At 39.8% G+C, this 10,990-nt stretch overlaps 1 non-coding gene across 1 annotated transcript; it reads left to right on the plus strand.

Moving 5' to 3' along the window:
- The first annotated feature begins 2,899 nt into the window (after positions 1-2,899).
- On the plus strand, positions 2,900-2,971 carry trnae-cuc (transfer RNA glutamic acid (anticodon CUC)). Its single transcript has one exon. It is a non-coding gene; the product is annotated as a tRNA-Glu (tRNA).
- Positions 2,972-10,990: the final 8,019 nt, after the last annotated feature.

Genomic DNA, 10,990 nt, shown 5'->3' on the forward strand with positions numbered 1-10,990 from the left:
ATAACACACGTCAGACACACAAACACACACTCATACACCCTCCTCATCAGCCGCGCTCCTTCCTCGTCCTCCCATCAACTCTCTCCTCGTTGGCTCTCCCCTCCTCCTCCCAAACCCTCCCAACAGTCCTGCCAAGCTGACAGCTCCAAGCTCCGTGGAAAATGAGTCTCGCTCGCATTACAATCGCGCAGGACAGATTCCATTAGCACTATCTGAAATTGAGCGCGGGGAGCAGAGAGCGGGAGGCAGCGGCGCGTGGCCTTATCAGAGGGAGAGGGTGAGTTCCGCCGACGTCACTAATCCACCAGGCAGGATTGAGCAGGCACACACACACACACACACACACACAGAAAGGCAACTTGGGGGAAACACAGGAAGCACACACTCTTTCTTTGGCCTGCCCTCATAGGACAACCCTTTTTAGTTTCTGGTAGAACCTTTTATACAGGTTCCAGCAGAAAGGGTTATACCTAGAATCATCTGTGAAATGTTTCACCTACAACACCCATTGAGAGGTTCTACAGAGAACCCTCCTATGGTGTAATGGTTCCACCAAGATCACTCTCAAGGGGTTCAATCCAAAAGATTTCCACGCATTGGGTTCTACTGAGAACCCTGTTATAGTCCAAGGATTACATCTAGAGCCCACCCAGGGGATTTTACGGACAATCTTTCAATACTCCAATCTAAAACCCACACAGGAAGCTCTACTGAGAACCCATTTATACGCCAAGGGTTTCATGTAGAACCTATTCAGGAGTTTCTACCAAGAACACTTTTATGCAGAGAGCCTTTTAATATCCCGTGGGTTTCATGTAGACCCCATCCAAGGGTTTATACTGAGAACCCTTTTATATTCTAAGGGTTTCTTCTGGAACCCACCCAGGCTGTTCCACCAAGAACCCTTTTATATTATGGTAAAAAGGACCCTTGATGAAAGAGTTCTTCAAGTATTTCAACACTCCATGAGGAACTCCTCCCAAAAAAGGTTCTCTGGATGAAGGGGGTTCTTAATAGAACCATCAGTCTTACAAATAACCCATGACAAACCACTCTTCCAAAAAGGGCTTTACAAGCAAACTGTTCTGAGTAGAACATCATCTCATCAGGAAGAACCCTATTGGAACCCCTATATCTGAGCATGACACATTAAGGCACAGACATTCAAGGCTCTTATATACAGCTGTTACCACCTCAACTCTCACATTCTACAATGTTCTGAAAAAGACCAAAATTTGCATTTCGCTAAAGGACATGATGAAACTGGTGGAAAACAGGCAACAGATCAACTCTCACACAGCCTCTGTGTGTGTGTGTGTGTGTGTGTGTGTGTGTGTGTGTGTGTGTGCATGTGTGCGCGTCTTCATGAGTCTTCTCCTGAAGAGTGTTGGCAGGTCTGTTCAGTGCTGCTGCTGTTGGGATTTGTAACATGTCAGTCCGTTGGTTTGAGATGAAACTGAGCCTTTCTCGCACTTGCTGTGTGATCTCTACCTCCCTGCTTCTGTGCGCTCCCTCTATACACACACGCACACACACACTAACATCTTCATATGCATACATATATAAACACATTCTCCATATACATGCTGACACACACATGTGCATTTGCAGGAGGAACACCCCACATGAACCCCCCGTGTCCTCATCCTCATAGTTATTAACCCTCGACACATAAATCCAAGGGTATGTGGGTGTGTGATATTAGCCGTGTGTGTGTGTGTGTGTGTGTGTGTGTGTGGGAGGGAGGATGGGGTTAATCTTTATGTAGTGGGGATCTTTTCACACAAGATCACTCAATTTAAATAGAGCGGGAACTCTTTGATGTCTCCAGCCCTCCCTCCTTCCTTCGCTCTCTCCGTCTCTCATTCACCCCTCTAATTTGCTTCATGTTGCCCCCCTCTGTGCCCCAGTGATAAGGTGTAATGAGAAATGTTTTCAAAATGGCTCTCACCTACCATGCGATGCTAATTGAGCGTACATGTGATACAGCCACGAGAGGAGAGGAGCGTGCTCATCCTTGACCGTCGACGGTGCTGAGGAGAGGAGAAACAGAGAGAAGGAAGAGTTAGTTTTCCAACCATGAACCACGGATAGCAGAGAGTAAAATAAAAGCAACGCCACTAACAGCCCCGCCCCCTCAAAGACACAAGGTAATAATGAGAGGAAATACCATCTTCATTAGTTGTCATTTACAGGGAATTACGACGATGCCTCCTTGGGGCTGTTATTGGTCACGCTGACTGAGAGCGAGCAGCAGCGAGAGCTATGTCAGGCAGGAAAAGAGGAAACTTTGGGAGGATGTGGGAACAACATAAGAGTGTTCGGCCTACATTCATTCAGCAGCAGAGGGACACCACTGCTGAGGACACTTCCCTCATCATCAGAAAGGAAAACATGAAAGACAGATTGGCTCACAAATGAAAGAGGAGTAGAAATAAGATAATGTTTCAACTATAAAATACAAACAAGAGGAAGACTTGCATCAAACATGGGACTGGGTGATATAACTAAAAAATATAAGTGTACTATCATTTTAACTGAGCAATATCAATATTTTCCAGTGTGCAATGGTGTAAATTCAATGCCCTATTTCCTTTGGTTAGATTGTTCATATTTTTATATTTCCTGTTAATAGTGCTTGTTACTTATACATTATTTTTTGTATTTTTAAATTGTTTTCAAATTCATACTTCTTTCTAATTTGCTGTCCCACCTGCTGCTATAACACTAATTTCCTTGTTATTGGACTAAAACAAGGCACACAGACTCACTAGGCTTAAAAAAAGAACAAAAACACTGTTGCAGTGGTGGGTGGACCCGTCCTTAAAAAAAAAACAAAAAAAAAATAAAATAAACAAAAACCTTTCTGTCATATGATGATGTCATATTGACGACACAGTCCCTGGTGGTCTAGTGGTTAGGATTCGGCGCTCTCACCGCCGCGGCCCGGGTTCGATTCCCGGTCAGGGAACATCTTTTGGGCTGAGAGCTGTGCAGATAACCCCTCTCATTCTCTGTATGCCGACCAACCGGCACAGGAGCACATTCAGACACCATAGCCATGTAAGCTAGCTCAAAGCTAAATCACATATTAGCTTAAATGCAAAACAGCTAGCTACTTCTCAACATGTTTGGTGATCAGCACTGTGATATGTATGACTAAAAACAGTATGAGACAACGTGACAGAGCGCCAAAGACACCAAACGGACCTAGCTTAATAGCATCAGAGACCTCATAACAGCTCTTGCCAGCATTTGCTAGCAAGTTAAACTATTAATTAGCTAATGTTATGTTGACACATTGAAGCTAGGTGTTGAGTTGGTCACATTAACTGTTTGGAATTCACTGTTTCAGAAACAATAGCAAGAGCAATATGAAGTTATGCCAAACGCTGAAATGACAAAATACTGCTTTCAACTGGAGAGTTGAGAGAAACTTACGCAGTTCCTTCCGGTGACGAAAAACGGCGCAGGAAAATTCAGCTCTACTTTGACGGAGACGACGGTGGGCGGGACTTAACTACGCAAATCTACGCAAATTACCAGTTTTAGATGGCCTTTTACTCAGTCTGTTGTAGTAGCTCAAAGAGACCATGTCATGTCACAGTCTTTCAATAAAGTAAAGGTAATTTGTCTACCACTTACCCCTGGACAAGAATTCAACAGGCTATTATAGTTTAACAAATTACAGTGATGTACCTGCTGTTGAAACTAAACAATGAAGTAAGCAAAGGTTGCATTGAATCTGATCAGGATTATTATGTGTTATTTTACATATATTTGTAAAATCATGACAATAGTTTAAAAAAGCAAACTTTTTCACATAACATACCCACCACATGCAATTTTTGACTTTAGAAAGTAGAATGTAAAAGTTGCCCAAATTCACACAAAAATTAGAGGATGTAACCTCAGCATCACATAGCTCTACTGATGCTGCATTATGAAATAAAGGTAAAATTTTGAAATGATGTATTTACAAAATTCAACTTGATTTGGTGGTTTGATAAAAGTGGAGGTAAAAGCTGAAGGAGCATCATGAGCAGGCAACATATTCCAACAGGCTTAAGTGAGCTGTATATGTGACAGGTGTTGAAACAGGTTCCCTCCTCTGTCTCATCCATCTCACACCCAGGTTGGGCCTTCCCTTCCTGAACGGTGACGTGTGACGACAGCCTCCGCGGTTGGCGGCAGAGCGGGAGACCACTTGGTGAGACACAAGACAGTCCGGATTACCAACCCACTGCCACAACATCACCTCCCTAACAGGATAACACAGCATAATAAACTCCATAAAATAATCAAACTTATTACAACTCTTAACCCCTGTTTAATACATTCTGCTCAGCTTATGTGTGCTGGCATTCACCGCCACATTCACTGCCACAAAAGAGAATAGTCTTATAAGACTGGAGAACACAGGGCAGCAGCTTGTGATGCCTTAATATTGGCTTTAATTGGATTTGTAAATTATGTGGCTAAATTAACACTTTCTATGGCTCGGTGACTTAGTGAAATGTGTAGAAGGGAAGAAAAAAGGAAGTGAAAGTCTTAAAGTTAATTAATCGTCTGTGGCCCCAGCTTAATTAAAGTTTCTCAGTGTTTGTAGTTAATGGGTGGATTGATGGAACAATGGTTTGAACGCCCCCTGCTACCTCTGGAGTGAGTCCACAGAGAGTTTACACACAGGAAGATTTCTCAGTTGTTGATTAACTCACACACACACTCAGATACCTCCACATGCTCCTCACTTGTATGTGTTTATATTCCGTTCGTGTGCATGCACGCGCACAGGCATATGCATGAAAACACACACACGTATGTGTTCACACACACATGGTCCCCTTCAAACCATCCCAGTCACTTATACCCATTACTTTCCATTGAGGGTTTCACATTAATTAGCTCGGATCAAAACCTACAAATCCCTCCACTGAGGATTGAACTGTATTGCTAAACCCTGCCTCCATCATCTATGCTAGGTCCCATGACACACACACACACACACACACACACACACACACACACACACACACACACACACACACACACACACACACACAGCATAAAATAAAAATATACTAAATAAACCTGCATTGGAGCCTCAGGGCAGAAAGACCAGCTAGGCCTCTGTTCATTCCCTCTCTGTGCAGTATGTACACTGTTTCCTGGAGTATTTGCTCTGCTAAAAATCTGATTAAACACCAATTAATTTTGGAGCATTCAGCACCATTTTGAAACAATATTGTCGATATCAAAAGTATTACAGCTAGATTTAAATACAAGGTGGCTCAAGTTTTGACAGTGAGGTGACAGTAGTCTGTTTATAAGTGGGCAGAACTCTACAACAAGTTGAATGTCAAATGTCTTGTCTCACTCTCCTCTTCCTAGTGTGTAGGAAAACCTACTAGAGAAACATGGCAGCTCAACAACATGGGTGACTCAGACGCCCTCTGTAGATATAAACATCTTATTCTAAACCTAGTGTGGGAAACTATTTTTCATTTTTTCACATGAGAAATTGATCAGGCTGGGTTAGGGAGGTGTGGAAAGTTAGTTTAATATATAAATACAGTTTATTATCATTTCAAATGAAATCAGCACTGACCTCTTTAAGAATAAAGGCCTGATATTGGTTTAGCTGTACACAAAAATGATATTGAATGTCTTTGTTAGATTTTAATTGCAGTATCTCCTGACACTCATGATGGCTATGTGGGCCACATGATAGCTTTCAGTGGGCCAGATCTGATCCCTGGGCTTTATTTTGCCCAGGTCTGTTCTGAGGTAATGGAAAAAAAAAAAAATCTCATTTTTAGGTGATTCTACACAAATAAAAACATACATATGCATTTTATATTCTGTTTCTGTCATATTCTGCTAATTAATACCTGTAAGTCTTATACACCAGACCTTTAAGGCCTTTGTTATGGGCATTTGCCCTTAATGGGACAGTTAATTGCTGTTACCAAGCCTTGAAATCAAAACAGAATTAAAAGAAAAACATACATTTCTGATTTCAACCAACTCACTTGCATCCAGCCACCTTGTTCTCTAGTGTGTACTTAACGCACAGTGATTCTTTTCAAATTCCTATCAGTCCTTATAATATCTACAATTAGGATATTTTGTTGGTAACAATACAAGATCTCTTCCCCTTTAAAACATATATATACCTGAATGAAAACTAGTGTAGAGTACACAGAAGAACACAGTCAAGGACATGCTGCAAAACAACAATTTAACTGTTATTCAATCATGTTCTCTCCTCTGAATGTGACAGCCTCCCAAAAAACACAATATTATATATTTATTTCTTGAAGTTTACACAAATATATGAAATATATTATACTGCTACTACTACTACATGAAAAAATGCACAGCTTATCTTTTTGAGTGCACTGATGAAGTGGAAAAAGTTTCTAGTTATAGGAGCATTTTAGAAAACTGCACAATAAAAAGCAGTCTAACCAAATGTGTAAACATACTCATGAGGAAGGACACGTAACACTTGTTAAAACTTATTAGATGAAACTTACAGTATATCTAAACATATACCAGAATATACTTTGCTCATACAACCTCTTCTATAGAGTTTGAGCAGGCTTTTGATTTTCTTCCTTCCGTGCTTTGGAAGAGATTAAATGTAGTGTGGCATTGAGAGACCCATGAAATAGGCTTCATAATCTTTGAAAGAAAAAAAAAGCCTCCTTCTCATGGTTCAAGAGTGAAATAATTTCTGAACAAACTTCTGAATAACACCACTCTTAGCAGGTCTTTCAGCAGACATTCTGAATTCTTTGCAAAGGAAACAAACTTAAGTCCTTTAAAATGGCTATTTTAAATCGAGCGTTCTGTAATTTTGCAGACATTTGCGGCGTCTTATCACATTTGCGTGGTGATGAACATGACTGCCAAAAGTGCTCATTAAAACGGTTGATTATTTTAAAGAGATGATGCAACTCAGAGCAACCTCATCATACTTGTGTGATGGTGTTGCCCTGCTGTCAGCTTCAGAGCTGGTAGACAGCGCCCTCTGCTGGCATGTAAAGTGCACCTCTTGACTTTTTGCCTCATTTAAATACAATGAATTATGTGTCATCTGCACATTCTTGACTTTATGCTGATCTACATCATTTCATACCCTGATGATGAAGAATGAACTCAAAACAGCCAGAAGAACAGAACAAATTCAGCCTTTTAACAGGTTTATTGACATGTGTATAGCGATTGTCTGTGCACCGGACGATTACAGAAGAATATGATATAAAATAATACAAAATAGCTGTACATAACACAGATGTATTTAAAGGAATGCATTATTAACTGTGAGGTTTTATGCTGTATTATAATACGTGTCAGCTACTCACTCACCTGTAGTAAGATGAGTTCATAAGTTGAGGTCTTGCCATCTTGAATGAAGGTCAATTGATACATATAATAAAAAACAAAGTTAGGGAAGAGCTAATGATGTTACTGGTGGTATTAAACAACCTGATGTCACGCTAAAATACTCTGTCTGAATAATTCACTGATACTAAAATCTAAAAAAACAAAGAAGGAAATTGCATATGGAGACCTACAACCCAAAGAGGGCTCAAACGAAGGATACGTAAAGTAAAGAAAAATCAACTAAAAATAAATATGTCAGGCCTTAAACTAGAAGCCAATGAGGGTGCTGCAGCGGTTCTTCCATCCACATGCCAATGGTGTTACATTAATTGTTGTATATATTATCTTCAAAAGCAGGATTCACTGGATTTGGCGTGCTTAGTAAAGGGCAGCTGATCAAGATGTATTCACCAGTCCCCTTTTATTAAGACCCGTATGTGACTAATCCTAGACCTGTGGTCATCTACACCACTGTGTGCCCTCTGCAATCTGCTGACATATTAGAGCAGGGGTTTTCAAAGTAGGAGCTGGGAGTCCAAACAGTTTCAGCTGAGACTCAGCAAATGGAGGCTTGGGCACAGATCCCACAGTGTACGAAGATTTGTCACTTTCGCGGCGCAAGAACGATTGCTATAGTGCAGTGCTGGGCCAGTCAAAATGTGTGGTGCACAATGTACATCTGTGGCAAACGCTTCATCACAGGTTAGTTAATGATGTTACTGAGTAAATTACGTGTGCCGATTGTGCCTGTGGATCGAAGTGAATTGGAAAAGTCTTTTTTTTTTACTGTGAAACTGCTTTTAGAATGGAGTATATCATTTTAAAAACTGTTGAAACTCAAATGGATGGTGCTGTCCAGACCACAACTTTATTGTTGTAGTGTGAATGATACATTTATAGTTACTGTCATAGTTATAGTTCTTGGTGTGGAGGTCCTTAAAACCAAGCTGTTTTCTATTTCTCTTTGCTCGTAGTTAAAGGTCACGTGATAAACACATCAAAAGAAAGACAGCATGCAGAGACAACCGTGATAGTGGTTCTGCTGTTACAAACTAAAATGCCACTTAGGACAGACCTTTTTATGTATTTGGTGTGGTCTGAAGTTATGTCAAACAGCACGATCAGGCTATTTTGAGACAATTTTTGAGTGTCTAGTCATGAGCCCATAGGCATCCAGGAATTAAACTAAGGGGAACGCCTTTTTTCCAAGCTTTGTCTGAGGGGAGGCTCACAGTCTCAGACTTTGAAAACCACTGCATTTGATACCACTCATATCTATTGTGTCATTCATGTATTCTGCAGTAGTGAAACTTTTTTAAAGTGTCTTCCACCAGGCTTCCTTCCTTCAGGCCTTGCCAACTGTGAATCTGAAATCACTAATCCTGAGCTACAGTAATTATCAACACTACGTCAATTATCCACCGCACCGTGGGGAGTTTAAATCTTGCATTTAGACATCAAATGGAAAACAGAGCATTTTGAAAGCAGCAGGCTGATTTTCAACAGCCTGAAATGTTCCATGATCTGTCTAAATGCAAAATGAAAACAGATGTGGACATCTTTCTGCAGTGACTTGGTTTGGTGGAAAATATTAGCATAGTAGTACAAAGTGGGATTCGATGGGTCTCATTCACAAACGTCACGCATCTATCAAGTATGAGGATTTCTTTCTTTTCTTTTCTTTTTTCTTTTGGAGAGGTCTTCCAAAAAAAATGAAAAAAGCAAAAACTGAAATGCTGCAGTTTTAACTCGGAAGACATCTTGGTCTGCGACGAAACGCTCTCAGCATGAATAACAGGTTGGCCATCAACCGTGCAAAGTTTTTCGAGTAAGTGTGTGTGTAGTGTACATACTGTATGTGTACGTTCAGCACATGCAAGCTAGACACAATTTCCATGTGAGTGTGTGTTATCAATTATACGTCTTCCACACTTGAGGCTATTATTCAACTCATCTGACTTTTTCGATCTAGTTCACCAAGCTACACCATAATATTCAGTTACAAAAATAGTATCACAATATAGACCATTCAATATGAGCACCAGGGAAGGCTTAATATAGCCTGAGTATTTGGCTACATTCATTGTCTGGGCAATGTTTTTTTTAACGGTAGCAGTGTGTTAAGTGTGTGTTTTGTTGGACACAGTGTTGGCAATGTTTTCTCACTCACAAGCTCTCCTAGATCTACCACACGATAATATTTGGAAACATACAGAACTTGCTTACACTGGGTAACAACAGTTAACTAAAACCAATTATCAGTTAGAAAAATAGTTTGTTTTTTTTTAACACTGAACATCTAAAAGAATTCCTCCCGCTTCCCCAAATAAATCCCTCCCCATTTCCTAACAAAATAGTTTTCTTTAAAACGAAAGACAAAGTTATCTTTTGAGGTTATACAAGGTCAAACCTTTTTGACACTCCATCATACTAACATGGACCCTGTTTAGCATAATTCAGTAACCAGAAGTGTGTTCAAATTAACACAACAGCAGCAATAAAACATGTTCTTTCATGACAGCTGCTGTGTTCTGGGGCTATATCACAGAAACTTCATATCTTAATACTTAAGTTAGGATAAGAGGGGTCAAAGATAGGATTTTTCCCGATTTGGTATTACGAAGGCAAATTCAAAGTAACTTTAGGAATCTTATTTTATATCATCCTACCATAGCTCAGGTTGGGAAACCCTAAATACGCAATCTAACATTGTTTATCCTCGTCAAGCTAAACAACTCTGTAACCGTATTAATCATGGAAACATACAAAAAATGGAGCAAAAATAACGATGGGCACTTAAAGACATATAAATTAGTGCTTTTGGTAATATCTGTAGATAATCCAAAGATGCTCTTTTTGGGAAGTTCACAACAATGCTTACTTGGGAGATAAAAGAGAGTGGGCTAAGGTAGCAGACTCAGTTTCTGCTGCATCCAGCATTCATTGAGTAAAAACAATGAAAGAGCAGCCATATGGATGAAACATTGTTAGCCAACAGTACCGTTAGCTACTGTTAGCTAATACTACTGTTAGTAAATTATTAGTGAACATTACCGTTAGCTGAAGTTAGTGAACACCACTTTTAACTACTGTTAGGAAACACTACCCTTAGCTACTATTAGCTAACACTACTATTTGTAAATACTACTGTTAGTGAAGACTATTGTTAGCTACTGTTGTGCAAACACTTCAGTTGGCGATTGTTTAGCAAACACCACCTTTAGCTACTGTTAATGAACACTGCCACTAAAGCCACTAATAGCTAACATTACTGCTGGCTATTGTTGGCTACTGTTATCTACTGTAAGCTAACACTACCATTAGTAAGTTAGCAACTACTACAAGCGGGTTAAGAGTTAGAAATTTAGTAAGATAGTTTATTTAAGATTTTTGGAAGTTTTAATGCTTGTATAATAAACTTTTCCTATCTTCAGATAGGATAGGAACATTGAATTTAGAACCTGTAATGGATTTTTTTTCTAAATCAGGTCCTAATCCTAACTACCATGGTTAGAAAACAGTTAAAATAGTTGCAAGTTAAGAAGTTTCTGTAATACAGGCCCTGCAGCCTAAACATGCTGATTTTTTTTTACCAGCA

Source organism: Lutjanus erythropterus, chromosome 15, assembly GCF_056507025.1.
Source record: "Lutjanus erythropterus isolate fLutEry1 chromosome 15, fLutEry1.hap2, whole genome shotgun sequence".
NCBI lineage: Eukaryota > Metazoa > Chordata > Actinopteri > Lutjaniformes > Lutjanidae > Lutjanus > Lutjanus erythropterus.